Raw genomic sequence first — 15,086 nt, 5'->3', positions numbered from 1 at the left:
GACGAATCATTTATTAAAGAGGTTTTTCATTCAAGAGACTATTAAGGTCGAACTTCTTTTGTACTAGAACTCCGTGTGCATACTATGTGGGTCTCAATGGATTCAATTGCTATGTGTCTTTCTAATTTATTCTCAAATATATGTTTTCCAGCTTTTTTCTTCTAATTCTTGCTCTCTTCCTCTCTGTTTATAATTTCTACCACTCATGTATTCTCCGCTTCTTCTTGTTTTTCATCATCATCATCATCATCATCATCATCATCATCATCATCATCATCATCATCATCATCATCATCATCATCATCATCATCATCATCATCATCATCATCATATCATCATCATCATCATCATCATCATCATCATCATCATCATCATCATCATCATCATCATCATCATCATCATCATCATCATCATCATCATCATCATCATCATCATCATCATCATCATCATCATCATCATCATCATCATCATCATCATCATCATCATCATCATCACATCATCATCATCATCATCATCATCATCATCATCATCATAATCATCATCATCATCATCATCATCATCATCATCATCATCATCACATCATCATCATCATCATCATCATCATCATCATCATCATCATCATCAACATCATCATCATCATCATCATCATCATCATCAACATCATCATCATCATCTTCATCATCATCATCATCTTCTTCTTCTTCTTCTTCTTCTTCTTCTTCTCACTCTCCTCCTCTTTCTCCTACCCAGCTTTTGCTCCGAATTTTGTTTATATCTCATGGAAATTTATATTGCTGCTTTTGCAGATAGGCTGAATAAGCCAGATAATCAAGACTGAGAGGCTGAGCATCAAGGACCTGGAAAATTAATAAATTATTCAAGCTCGAACACTAACTAATTATCTATGTTTTGGATGGTTCATTTCGTTTTTGAAAGAAATTCTTGCTGAATGACCCGATACGTTATCAAAATAGGGATCAATTATAATTAATTGATCTGATGAATTTCTCTTCTGAAGTACAACGTACTTTCATTTTCTGAATGAGAGTTGTCATTCATAGAGTTATTATTATTATTCTAATGATACTGAATTTTCTTTCCTGCATTTTATTCCTGTAACGATGTGAATTTCACACAATGGTTGACTGAATCATTCTTGACTTGATCCTTAAAGCATGATCATAATAATTGTCCCATGTTATGATTAACTTACAATGACCATAAAGGTTGTAGACTAATTACAACAAATCCTAGTTAATCACTCAAAAACCAATTAAGCTCTAATAAACTCATTTATCGGAATGAAGGTTGCCTGCTGGATATAAATAATTAACATTAACAATTAACAGAACCAACATTATAAGGGATCCCAAGGCCTAAAATTTGACTGCCAGCAAATTAAAAACATTGGTCGATAATCAAGAGCCCCGAGTTCGAATCTCGACCGGGGCAAAAGTTTTTGACCACAGCACAATCACATAGATATGACCACCACATCTTTCGGAGGAGACGATAAGCCGTCGGTCCCTAAAAAGTAGTCGTCATCTCTCATCATCATCCCTCTCACTCATTACCCACGCACAAGCCTAAGTGCTCAAGAGGGCATCACCCTCAGTATTATTATTATTAAAAATGCATTGAGATTCTGGGTCTTATAAATTTCCCGAATGCATGGGAAAAGAGGATTAAAACAAGAGGTCCATACCTTGCCAGCTTCAAGCATAGGTTCTCTCATCAGAGGAAATTACCTGTTCACAAATGATAGTTATTATGCAAAGCATTGCTGTGAACTTACTTTTAATTCCATTTTCAGAGTATTTGAATATGAACAACTGTTGTACCAGAAAGGAATGAGTAGGTATATGAAGAAAAATGCAATTTTTAGACCCTCTCAAAAACGGCAAGAATACAGTAGATAAGTTTTACTCGAGATTCGAGTGTTATAAAAGCATCTTGTTTCAAACTAGTTCCGAAACTTTTTCGTACCAGTTATGAGCTAAAATCACTCCATATTCCATGCATTCGCGGTAGTCATTCAGTTTAAAAGTTTCGAAAGAAGCCAATTATAGAAAGTAATGTGCCTGCAGGACAATTGCAATGAAGAATATCCTAGTTTCAGGAAATTCTACGTTTAACATGCATCATCTACCTGTCGTTTAGCCTACATTTCGTCAGTAGAGTTGAGTAACTCTGTGTTCTATATCCTATCTATTTAAAGGTGTTTGAGGTAAAGTAGTTCTTGTCACACTAGATAAATTATTGATCACGCCATTTTTAAGAATTTTCAAAGTTCTGTGAAATGATAAAAAATTTAGGTTATTTCTGTACAAGTATTCCATTTACATCTTTCAACAATATAAAATTAATTCAAATATCCTCCCTCTTTTCATATATAGTTAGCTACAGACGATACAGGTTACCAATAATAATTGAAAGCCATTATTATGTTTGTTTGTTTGTTCGTTTATTAAGAATTACATCTTCATGAAATAATTCAACAGAATCGATTGAATAGACTCGAAAAAGACTTGATTGAATGAGTTCAAACATGTGTAAGCTTTAATGATGAGAAAATTATAATAATGTTGATATAATTAATATTAACCCGTTAACGGGATCATGTGAGCTTTCATACACTGAATTACATGATGAGAAAATGAGAAATAGGAAGATGAAAATGAGAGAAACTTTTCAACTCTATACAACACAAACGTTTACAAACGTTCAGTATTCAATACTAAATAGGTACGTCTTCAGTTTCATGAAGTACTTGCATTGGGAGTAGGCATTCGTTGAGAAAATAATTTTGCATAATCACTGAGCTGAAGGCTATCAATGATATAAATTCCATATAAGAATCAATGCACTGTGATACAAGAAAGGAATCTTCCAATCCAGGCTCCTGAGAAGTTACAGAATATTGACGTCAAATGGACTCTTGATCAGACAAGACTTATTATTGTTAATGACAGTGGAAATGTTAGTTTAGAGGTAATAATATGCAGTACAGCTGAATAAACCTGTAATAATCGTTTAGCTTTGACTATCCTGTTCTTTCCACTATGAAAAAGTTTTGAGTTCGAAGGAGAAGATCCTTCCTTCATCTATTCTTCCTCAATCACCTCATCTCACTGAGGATGTTTTCTCTCTCCCTCTCTCTTATTGTAAAGGGTAGTGTGGTAGAGAGTACCAGGAGTCCTAACTCCGCCCTAATAAAGGCAATTAATTAATCAATCAATCACATTCTCTCTCTTTCTCTCATTCAAAATAACTCATTAACCTGATATTTAATTCAATAATAATAGTTATGAATTTTCAACACAGATGACCAGCCCAAAACATAAAAATGACACCACGATTTCATTTTTTACATAGGTAATAACAATTATTATTATTTAAGAATGATTGAGGCATTCTACAATAAACTTTTTTACTTGAATTCCTAGCATGTAAAGCTTTTTTTTAATAGGATTTATATTAATCGATCAATTAATACAGATCAGAGAATCTGTTCAATAGAATAAACAGATTATAACAATAATTAGGGGAAGGATGTTCTTTCTGTCATAGCTGTTTCTCACCCAGAGTATGAGCGAGAACGCGGAAGTTATAATAATGGCGGCGTGACAAAGCATGAGAAGTGATTACGGTAAATCAGCTTATTCTGCTCTCAAAATTCAAACAAAAGAGACAGAAAACATTTTCAAATAATGTCTCAGAAACATCATTTCAACTATATGTATATAAGTATACATATCTTATCGTACTCTGGAATATTATTTTAATATCATGCGTATAAACAAAACTTGGACGGTATTTCAGCTACTGAGAGAAGAAGGAAGTGGAGATTATTATAAGTTTATTGATATCTTACTAGTGGAGTAGTGGTTGATTTGACCTCTAGACCGGAAAGCCATGGAAGAATTCAACTTGTACTCGTATAACTGGTACGTTTCGTATAAATTAAGCACGCCCATGTCATCTACATAATGAACATAAGTTACCTAAATATGTTCTATGCACAAATAGAATGTTCAACTGTTCGTCAGAGTGGGTACTTCCGTTTTTTCCCATCCAATAATAAACATCAAGACATTTCAACTTGGAAACGTCATTCTCAATTTGAATAATTACGATTATAATACGTGCTTAAGTGCAGCCTAGCTAACCAGTCTGGTTTTCTATTTCTTGTTTATATATTCTCTCTCTCAGAACAAGGAAGTTGGTTGCTTGAGAGACAAGATGTAATTTTCAACTGTCCGTGAAAATAAAGCTCGCCAGTTTTTCATTAGAAGATAAGCTTAGACAATCACTCTGATATAGTTTTTACATTTCAACTGTGAGAAAAGTATACGGTTCCAGATGGAATCGGAAATTGGAATTGTAATAGTCAATTTGAGGATTAGCTTCCTGATTAGCTTCGGATCTTTGATCCGATGAGAAATATTGGGGAAAATCAGTATTTGGAGATATGAGTCTGAAATGGATTGCCGATTGATCAAAAATTTTCATAGTATCGAGATGGTTTATGATAGGAAACTCAATCTGATTTTCATTTCTACACTAAACTCTACAATACATTCGACTTTTCGAAAACTCAAAAGAAGTTCTGATCGATGTCTTATTTATTATTTGATGGATATTATTCAATTTGAATTTAATATCAACAACATTCAACATTGAATGAAACGACTAGAAATTGTACAATCTCCAGCAACTCACTGATTGAAACATTTCTGTGAAACTAGTTTCCGTTGTTCCATCATGTTCAATCTCTGGTAAACTGAAAGCTTGGAGATCGTCTAGTGTCAGTGAAGCAATATGATTGGCCGATTGTTGCCCTATCAGGCTATGTCGTTGGCCGAGACACGCCACATTATGTGAATCATTCATTGCATACAGAGCATTCGATTGATCTTTAACAGTTTTGTGAAATACGTTGAATTTAATTTTCAAATTATAAACCTAGGTTACTTATAACTGTCGAATAACTCTCACATTTGGATATTCAACTTGAATCTTCAATGAATCATAGAAATATAAGAAAATATTAAACATGGAATGAAAAATATCATTAGGTCTATTATTACACGAGACACATCAAATACAATGTTTTCACTTCTCATCATTGGCTTTTTCGTCCTATTGTCCATTTGTCCCATTGTCCTATTTTTCAGATTAACTACAATTTCCAAAGAATCATAGTTCTTGGTTCTTGTAGATCTGCTACATCTTTGTACGCATCCACTCCCAAACTTTGATATTATAACCAACAAATTATTTAGTTTGCATGATCTGACCGAGTTTGCAAGTATTCTCCAGTTACAGGTGGATCCTAGCCACACCCCACTTGCGTACACTCCCGATCATACTTTGCTACATATTCTTGTCCATTCATTTCACCCAAAAACCTACTTGCGTGTGTCTTTGTGTTTGTGAGTTTCTGACGTAAGATGAGAAAAACCTGTCAATGCATATTATGAAACAATCGTCTTCAATTCCAATTTAAAAACGAATATCAGCCAGGATTGGATTCCTATTTGTATGATGCCGAGAGGGAATTAAATTTCCAACATCGAACAGCTGAAATTGTTGAACTCCCTCAGGGTCTACTGTACAGTGCTCAACTCACTGAAATAAGAAACTCAAGGTCAAACGAAAAGGAGTAATCGATATATATGATGACAGGATTCAATTCCTTCAAATTTTGATTCAGGTGGATTCAAAAGTATGTTTTATATCGATAGACAATGGTATATATTTGTGAAAATTATGAAACTAATTATGCAATATTGCTACCAAACGTTATACCAGAGATAGGAGAACAGCCCCATTGTTATACTCAACAAAAAATCTCAACTAAGAAGTACCTGTACATTAATATCATATAATTCGATACGGACATTAACTATTCGTCTTTGCTGGGCCATATATTATGTCTTGTGTTAGAATTGATAGCTTGGCTCATAACCGGAAAAAATTGTGCCTCTAGTATTTATTCAATTTAAATTCTCAATTTCATGTACAGGACCAGAAATAATTGGTTGATATCCAATTACATATACTACCATATTGAAATATTCAACTGTGAAATGTCGCCTTTGTTACAAAATGTACAAGAAGTATGATTGGATGTGTAAGTAGATACTGGATGAGTGAGTAGTAGAAACTTTAGCAAGGAGTTCGAAATTGATAGTTTTTATCATTGGAAAAAGAGAACTGAGAACTGTATGTTACTCGTCTGATTATTCTTCCTCCCCTTCTAATAATTTATGTTCCTCTGGTTTCTCTTTCTAGAGAGCAAAAATAATTAGGTAGACTTTGTAAAAATACCTGTGTTGTTCTGGTTTAACATTGCATGAGGTAAGGATCATTATTTTTAATATGTAGGAGATGGAGTTCGCATATTCCAAAATGCTGGGTAGTTTCTTAGTGAAAGGTGAGGGTATTCTTTGTACTTTTATTCTTTAACCTGTTCGTAAGTTTTGAATGGTCCATTTCATTCTACTCCAATGAGCTTATTGAAACAATTCAATCATATTTATTTCAAATTTGAACTAAAAAGGACAGCAGTGAAAAATTCAAATGATGAATTGTCAATTTCCAATTACCTTACCCATATTTGATGGAAAAGCGATTGAACTTGATGGATTTGATCGATTGACTTGATGAAATATTGATGAAGCTTGAGAAACTACGAAGTTCCAAATAAATATTACATCGCTGCTTGACTATACATCTTCAGTACAAGCACCTCCACAAATCACGGTGTAAATACTCGTACTAGGCCTACTGATGCACATTTCGAAATTATCGCTCCATTAGTGAGATCGAACAAAGAATGACTCCTCTTGATGTGACATGATTTGACTACTGCAGTGGCCGAATAAACATCTGCAATAACCTCTTCAATAAACATCTTCAGACCTCACTGTGTTAACAGTCAATTTACTTTGAGAGAAAGTTGGACCCATGCATGAGACACTCTTGCTGCAATACAGTACTATTTGTATTTGAGGAGTTCGTAGACTGTTCAAATTCTAGCAGCATCTTAGATCAATTTTACATTCATATCTAAAAAATATCACAAATTATTAGTTGATTTTGAATTATTCAATAACAGCACAACTACGATTTAAGAATGGTTTTATAAGATACTATCAAAGCATTAACAAAGATAAATTTTTAATGTACCTACGGAACGTCGGAAGGACTCTATTGTGAAAGAAGAATGTAATGCATTCTTCCCCAATTCCTTTTCCTCAAGGCCATTCTAATGAGTGGAAATTGCCGGGAACCTGCACCGCAATACACGAAATAAATTCTTTTGCCGTATGACACAGCCTACAGTGTTATGATCTTTGACATATTCATACCCTCTATGACTGTTATGAAATGAATTTGATTAAGATACCAAATAATAAATATCATGGTTTTGCTGGATAATAATGAGAGATAATTACTATACCATCAAACTCCCCCGTACGAACAAACCTGCAGTGTTGTATAGGGTATCTTTGATACATGAATTATTAATCAATGAACCTTTAATTTATATTGTATTTCTCTGAAAATAAATTGATTTGATTCAAATAGATTGATTGATCAATAGATCTAATGTGTCGAACGTTCTTTGAACATATGTTTGGCCAGATAAATATTGCGTTTTTATCGGTTGATCCATCTTTCGGAAGACTATATATATTTAATAGCCCACTTTCAGGACACCTGCAATTATATAATAAATAGTCAATTTTCAGCGCCACCTTTGATTAGGCCCACGGTAAAAACCAGTTGACCTTGAACCATCCACCTCTAGAAATCTGAAATATTAGTTTACTCCTATTATTGCGTATAGGTATACTGTATTCGATATAGGTAATATACATCATAGAAAGTTTTCTTCCGGTTAAAGAAAGTGAATTTATATAACATTGGCTGTCAGAAGGCCTAGAGCAACCAGACGTGTTATGCTATCTACGTAAATAGTTACATGCAGTTGTGGTAATAAAAGTAAAATGAACATTGTCACGATCTGGTTTCATTGGTTGGTGGCTCCTTATTGACGCGGTCAATGAATAGAAAACAACCTCATCTCATATGAGATTATACCAGGGGTGTCAAAAGGAAAGGGGCTGCAGCATTGAAACTCTTGGCATGGGGTGCGGTCTCAAACTTCCATAACGAATTTTGGGGGGATCTCAAAAAAGAAAGACAGATGAATTTTATATAAAAATGATCTCACTCCTGACTATTTTACATCGTTTCATCATTATTCTTGAATTACTTCTCAAAAAAATATTGTTAGTCATAGTAAAAGTTATTTCAAATTGCCTTGAATCACTTCAATTTTCATATTCTTTCCCTCATATTATTAGGTGAAAGAGCTGTTACATTCATCTTATACCGCACTAAATTCAATTATAATATTGATTAACTAATAATTTCGATCATAAAACACCGGTATATGATAGAACTGTGAAGTGTGGAAAATTATCATTAATAATAATTGATATCGAAGATCGAACTCCGATAAAACTTGTAAAATAGCTCATAAAACTTGTAAAATGAAGCAGACTAAAACAAATAACTCAATGAAAGATGGAAATATAATAAGACATGACTGCTCATGTTCAGTATTCACAGTCTAATTAACTAATTGAGTGTTTCTTCATCAATTTGAGTGGAACAGAGCATGGTTTCATGACTAAAAATTCATGCACCAGAACATGTTTATGTTTCATAGGTAATTTGAATTGTGTAGATTCATCGTAACGAAACGTTCCAAGACATAAAATTCACTCTCATTGATTCGACATTGATAAAGTGAAACTTTTCTGTGGTACCGTATTCATGCATGTTACAATATTATCATGATACAGTATTATATAGACACTACAATGCTATCGAGAGGCAAGTGGCGGAATGTAAAATCGTTCAAGTATCATTCCTTGAGATGTATAATATAGGAGATGAGTTTTTAGCCTATAAGTGACATTAGCTTCCTAGTATGTTTGAGTTCAGTGACCCTGATAGTATGATTACTGTACTAATCTTCTTTCTACCATCTCTGAAAGATCATTCCAGGATTGTTCAACTCCAAATAGATATTATACAAGAGTCGAGAGATGGGTTTTCAAAGTACGTTAGTGGAAAATGCACTACTCTCTTGTACAAGCCTCTACGCATAAGAACGACTAAATCGGGAACAATACGATTTATAAAACGTTCACGCTTATTAGTTTCATGAACTATGATCTGGTAGCCAAAGTTTTTTATCATATAATTATCACTAGTTGCATTTACAATGAATGAATAAAAAAACCAAATCGTTGTAATCATCACCCTTTTCCTGATTATTATCAAGCCTACCAAGGATATAACAACAATTTTCCGCTGTTTAACTCAATCACATGCTTCACATATTCTTCACTTCACATCTTATGAACCTGTAATCGCAAACTCGTATACATTCCAATCAGGCTCACTATACAAGTTCACTAGATCAAGCTTGAGTTCAAATTGTCTTTTTTCTTTAAATAATTGTCGTCACATTCGTCAAACATACAAATAAAGCGCCATTATGCAAAAGAAAGAATGAGGCTTCATCGTTAAAATCAGTAGGTATATGTATTGAAACTGGTTTCTGGTCAAGTTGGAATACAAGTATATATTACGGCCACATCTTGTTCATTTACGTCACTGGAAAGCAAGTTTTTCAACTGGGAATATAATCGAGCTTCCAGGTTTGGAGTTTGAGGTTGGGAAGAGTGTTCAGTCTAGATAAACACAAGTTCAAGTTGAAACATTTATTTTCTCTTATAATTTTTTATTAAATTATAGAGGAGAGGTATTTCTAGGATCTTGACAAGGTAAAAATGCTTCGATATTTTGAAAATGAACACTTTTTGGAATTTGTAGCCTATATCCACACCTCCGTATCTCAAACAGCTAGATTAAACTACAGTTACTATATAAAGTTACTAACTGTAACTGTGGAACATACTACAAGTATTGAAAATTTTCAGATAATCTAAGTTTATAAGAATTTGATGAGTAATGAGCAGGCGTTGAACAGAATTCGGTTACCAATATGATAACGATCGAAAGAAGACATGAAATAATGTTTACCAACCGATAGTCTATTTCCAATTCATATAGGCCTACTAAAATTGTAGACCAGAATATTGATGAATAGACAAACACCTTTATAATAATGTATAATACCTCAATTAATAATAGAAAAAGGATTATTCTATTGTTATATCTTTTTAAGGACAATATGAATGGAAATTTCCAAAATGGAAATCACTGAAGGTGAATAATGAGTTTCATAATATTGGATTATCAAAGCTCTGTTATTGAGTCATTGCGCCTCCAAATTGTGCTTATTATTGTTGTATTAGCTACTGTTCTATTGATAATAACATTCAATTCACTAGAAATTATTCAACAAGATTGAAACGACGACTAACGATAATAATTAATAGTACCATTCCAAAATTATCATTTGCTTTCTGCTTGAAGGGCCAAGCTCTAACAGGCATTATTCAGACGAGTTGGCAGAGCAGGAAGCTCCCCGATTGGTTTATTATCAGCTGATTCCCTAACGCCAACCCAACCAGCCAATCGGAGAGCTTCCTATCCTACTGAAAAATGCCTCATGTGGCTTGGCCCTTAAGCAGAAAGCGAATTTTGAAATTTGGAATGGTACTCAGCATTACTATTTCACACATTCTTGAATTTATTAATTAGTCTGAAGATTAAACAATTAATTACAGATCCTCAATGACAAGTTGAACGGATTCTCAATTGCCCATTATCTACACAAGTTTGGTGCTGTAATTGACAAAACATCAATACATAGAAGTGAGGATGCAACCCATGCATGTTACCTTAACACCTCTACATTGCCTAATGTTGGTCATAAAATTAGAATCTACTTTAGAGAACAGTATGGCTCACAGAAGCTAGAATGACTTTGTAATGAACACATCTCTATCACTTTAACCAATAAAATAGACAATAAAACGTTCATCTATTACTCCTTTTATCCTCGTGAATGAGAACAATGCCTTATTTTTCTCATTGTTGGTTTAACTCGTGCTTTCTAATTCTAGTGTATACAGCTTGATGTGAATCGGAATGATATAATTGTAGAAGGACGCCTTAAGTTGCGGAGTATGCTTCATTCAGATATAATGGGTTGAGTTGATGATAATCAACACGCATGTGAAGCTCCTCATGATTACGATGACTGGATTGGAATGACGTTATATTTGTCTACCTGCCGATCATAATGATATAATACTTTTTGTACTAGTTTATGAAGAATACATTGAAAATATCTTTGTGTGTAATATGTGTTTGTCAGTTACAAATAGTTGAGTGTGTCTCATATTCAATCTTATTTGATTACATTATATTGAAAATTCTCTTACAAACGTGATCCTTCTTGAATCCTTTGTTTTCGTAGCCCTTATTGGATCATGGCATAGATCTTTTTTTCTCAGTTTCTCTTTTTTTTATCTAGTAAACGATGCAACAAAAGTCACCAATACATAGTTCCAACCAGAACATCCCCACCATTTATTATATCAACCATCTATTCAACCATATACTATTCAACGATCTATTCAACCACCTATTAAACCATCTATTCAATCATCTACTCAACCATCTATTCAACCTCTATTCAGTCTCATCAAGAATTGCAAGAACCAATCCTTTATTACCTGTCACCCAATCTATAAAGAAACAGATCAGCAACATCACAATTATTGAAATGGCAATGGAATTCGAAATTCTTGATTGGAAAACTACAAAACATACAGAATTAGATTAGAGTAACTAGAGGCATCTTCAGCCGCAAAATAGGCTCAAGCACTGGAATAACATTTCCGTGATCAGAATAAGTATTGAGATTTGTTTTTGTAATCGGAACCTGAACTGAAACCGGCTGCGGCTGAGCCAAAGTGGTCGGATACAGGAACAAAAATCTTGGCCTACGTCAAGGACGCGAAACGTTTAGAGACACACAACAAATTAACCCGTAGACTCTCCTGTCTAACTGGTAGATGATGGGAATTCATTTCAGATGTTCAAGGAGGAATTTAAAGCTTACGTTAATTGTTTGTAATGGAAAACTCCTTTCCATAGATCTGAATCTTTCAGTGTGAAATTGTTGGAAATGTTGATCCTCTCAAATAAAAGTTCCTATTTGCACGTCTATAAGATTCAACCATGATTAAATGACAGTTGAATGTCATGATAATCAATGAGAAAAATGTTCCTTGCACTGCCGCAGTGATGAATATTTATGAATTTTTCATGACCTTTGGGACAAAGTATTTCTCCGCTTGCATTTGAATTGAACAAACTCTAGATTGAAACTGTTGTTACTAATGCTCCTGATTAGTGAGTAATTATTTGCCATGAATCTTAAATGACTAATTTCAAGCAACTACTTCATTTGAAGTTTCAAATTAGTGAATTGATAGATTTCAAGAACCGATCAAGATTGAATCAGTACTGAGCGAAGATTGTTTTATAATGTTATTTGGTTTTTCTGCTGGAAAACTGAATCAATCCTACTACTTTCTGTGGGTATCCTGCACTACTCGATTGAGAGTTTTGAGAATCGAGCTATTTAGTCGATTTAGAAGCATAGACAGAGGTCAAGATTCATATTATACAGGAATACAGATGAATTGTCCTCCAATTTATCTTGTAGAATTATCAGTTTGTTTCTATTCATTCCACTGATTTTCCAATGATTCATTGAATTACCTTTTATGGCTTTTGTTGGTAAAGAGATCGAAAATGTGTCAGACCTCGATTCATATTATACAAAAAATACAGATGAATTGTACTCCAAATTGTCCTCCAAATTTTCAGTAAGTTTATGATCATTTATGCCACTGATTTTCCAATGATTCATTAAATTAATGTCTATGGCTTTCGTTGGCAGATAGATCGAAAATGTGTCAGATCTCCACATTATATTAATCATAGTCCACTTCATTTATAGTTTTTTCTTCAAATCTAAGCTCTAGTATTCTGTAGGAGACTGAATAAGGAATGGAATTGAATTATTTCATGTATATAATCCATGATCTATTGTGTAACAGCAGATTGAATGGAGTTGAAACCGTAATCAAAGTGAGAAACAAGATTCAATTTAATCCAGAGTCATACTTCAACTCAATCTGTAGAGCTTACGAAATCTGAATTTCACTTACATTCTAGTTGACTCCATTCTAATCAGATCTATAATTCAAATCAGAAATATTAATCATATCAGGGATATATTGCAAGTTTTCAATTCATATTTCATAAACTATGTAATATAAAATCAAATTAATTGGAAATCCTTTACTTATAGAGTCGTATTTGTAATGTGGATGTGTAATGAGTTCGTATACCTGAATGAAATGACATTCTTCGAACGAATATTACTAATCATATCATAAACGCAATAATGCAATCTGCCAATCAGTTCGAATCGGAGTGAATTGAAATTGAATTTACATCAAATATGAAACTATTCAAATGAATGACAATAATATAAAAATAAAATATCTTATAATATGATATAAAGGCATAACATTAATATATGACTTTGAATAAAGATAATCTTATCTTTTTCCTACTCCCACTGGCAAACAAGATTCCTCTTATGCCAGTGGTTTTTCACATACCGTTTATTATTAATTTCTTATTGAATTGTATTGTAAGGCTGAACTTAGTTTTGATTTTTGTAAATGTATGTGAAATAAATTTGAATTTGAAATATAAATACATTGATAAAAATATATTTGAAACTTTGTCAGCTTAATAAAGAACTTGAACATGAAAGCCAGTTTCCTCGAAACTGATTTCTCACAACAGAAACGTATCTGTCTTCTAAATTAATGTCTAAATTTTCGACAATTTCATGAAAAAAACTTTACCTGATAGAAACGTTCTTGTAGACAACAGGAAACTTCTAAAGAAGAACTGATGCCAGATGACGATGGATGAACTTTACAATCCGAAACACGACACTTGATTGGGTAACAACCACGAGACTAGATTGACAGAACTTTTTCGAATGCTGAAATAACTCGTGAGCCGGAGTAGGTATCCTGTGATAGTCGCGCTTCGAGCGTTTGACGCGGAATGAGCAGAACTGAGATAGGAAAAGTTGAGATCTCCAATAGTTGGTGGTCCTTGTTCACCCTCACCAGAAGTCTCGTCTACTCTCTCTCCCCCCTCATCCTCTCTCACTCACTCTCTATCTTGTCACACACACATACTCTCTCTCTCAACCAAACTGTCACACTATTCCCCTCACAATCACTCTCCTCCCCTCTCATCAAGAACTCCACTTCCTTTACTAGCACTATATTCCGAGCCTTCACTTTTCAAGAGTAATTGACTTTTTGTTATCAATCAACAGAACAATAACCTGCACTTTCAAGGAAGATTATCTATAGAAAAATCATTTCTCTCTGAAACATTTGCTTTAAATTCATGATTCCATTGACCTATTCCCATTTTTCATGTAATCTGTGGGTCTGTAGCAAGATGCTACGTCTCCTTGATTGAGATGAGTCTATTGCATCGTAATAGAAATATGCCTACTGTACTCAGGTAGCTTGTGCTGCTTGATTGCTGTTGACATTGTATGATTTAATTTAATTTCCACGAATCTATTTTGAAATTCTAGTGCTCTTTAAAATATTTGAAGTATCTTGGTTATATTATATATGATTAATTATATTATATTAAGTATATGATTTTTTATTTTTATTTGTCTATCTGTGTATTGTACTGGTCTGGATTATATTATAAAGAGCTGTATTAATTCTAAAATCATGTTAAAATATAGGTAAAGCATGTTTTGAACTCGTGGCTAGAGCACAAGATTTCTTTTTCTAGCCACGCCAATTATTCAACTACCAATTATTTATTCATTTTCATGTAAAACTGTTGTTAATTGGTGGATAAAATTTGATTTGATTTAATTTAATTTTCTATAAAATCGGCAGATATTGTGGAATATTGGACCTCTCCATGATCGAGCAAAATTGACAATAATAAAA

General features: G+C 33.4%; 1 protein-coding gene across 1 annotated transcript in view; it reads right to left on the bottom strand.

Annotated features, from left to right (window-relative positions):
* LOC111044863 (fatty acyl-CoA reductase wat) overlaps positions 1-14,193 on the bottom strand; it is a 42,790-nt gene extending 28,597 nt beyond the window's left edge. Inside the window, exon 1 of the mRNA XM_022330103.2 lies at positions 13,953-14,193. The gene's annotated coding sequence lies outside the window, so the exon portion shown is untranslated. The remainder of the gene's footprint in view (positions 1-13,952) is intronic.
* Between the last annotated feature and the right edge of the window lie 893 nt (positions 14,194-15,086).

Source organism: Nilaparvata lugens, chromosome 8 (genome assembly GCF_014356525.2).
Source record: "Nilaparvata lugens isolate BPH chromosome 8, ASM1435652v1, whole genome shotgun sequence".
NCBI classification, from domain to species: domain Eukaryota; kingdom Metazoa; phylum Arthropoda; class Insecta; order Hemiptera; family Delphacidae; genus Nilaparvata; species Nilaparvata lugens.
This window is presented reverse-complemented; position numbering and strand designations above follow the sequence as displayed.